Raw genomic sequence first — 1,344 nt, 5'->3', positions numbered from 1 at the left:
GGTGGGTCAGGCTGAGAGGCAGTGACTGGCCCAAATTCACCAAGTGATCTTCATGGCTAGGTGGAGATTTGAACTCTAGTAATCCAGGTTCTCGGCTGGTTATAAGTTGATTTAAAAAATAATAATAAGATAGATAAAACAGAAGTCATGCCACTGTGTAGCGGTAAGAGGGTGTGGGGAAATTAGTTTGTGAGTGAAATCTTCATCAAACTTGCAAGGAAAACTCATTGTAACTCTCTGTAATTTACTTCTGAATATGCATGTTTAGGGTTGAGCTGTTCATCTACAGAAATAAGTATCTGTCCAGTTTTTAAGGAGCAGTGTTTGGGCCTCTAAGACCTCTACAGTAAATTCAAATGCAAACTCAGCTTGCTGTCCTAAGCATTATTACTTAGAAGCGATAACATACCACCCTTTTAATTCAGTCCTTTGGGCAGTTTAAACTTGTCCTTAAAATACAAAATAGAAGGTACAGTAAACATGCAGCTTGCTTTTGAGTAAACATGGTTGAGATTTGCCCTGCATCCCTCACAAAACTGATATCCTCACAATTAGTTTATTACAAATCCTTAGGACCATACGTTCAGTAACTTTGTGACTGGATGCACTACATAGCTACCTCAACAAAGACATCTCTCTCAGCCACATGCATATGTTATTAATAGCGTGGTGCAGTGGTCAGAGTGTTGAACCAGGCCCTGGGAGATCAGGGTTCAAATCTGTCGCTGCCTTTCCGCCCAGCCTACTTCACAGGGCTACTATTTAGGAGACGAGGTGGGGGGGGGCAGAACCAGGTTTTCCACCTTGAGCCCCTTGGAGGAAAAGAAGAATATTAATATTAATATTAATAATAATAATAATAATTTTTATTTATACCCCGCCCTCCCCAGCCAAGGCCGGGCTCAGGGCGGCTAACAACCAATAATAAAAACAAGTTGATTGAATACAACTTAAAAACAAGATTAAAATACAACATTAAAACATTAAAAAGCAGCCTCATCACAGGAGGAGAAATGCAATCAACCAGCAGCGCAGATTTATAGACAGGAATTGCAGAAGGTGACAAAACTACTGCATTCCCTTCTCATGCATCCGTAGCCGCGAGCCACAGATTCGGCCTCATTTCCCTACCGGGCTCCCAACTCGTTGCTGTTTATTTGCAGCACAGACCTTTAAAAACACACACACCCCAACAGAGGAAATACTGACGAGCCTTGCTTCCCATTGGTCGGTTGCCGCCCTGCCCATCTTCCTCATTGGGCAGAAGGCTGGGCATATCCTGAGCGGCAGCCGCCTGCGTCAATGAGGATACGCGGCATTCCGAAAGCAGCCTTTCGAGAAAGA

The sequence above is a fragment of the Podarcis bocagei genome (genome assembly GCF_964188305.1).
Source record: "Podarcis bocagei genome assembly, chromosome: 3".
In the NCBI taxonomy this organism is placed as follows: Eukaryota; Metazoa; Chordata; class Lepidosauria; order Squamata; family Lacertidae; genus Podarcis; species Podarcis bocagei.
Note: the sequence above shows the minus strand (reverse complement) of the source record.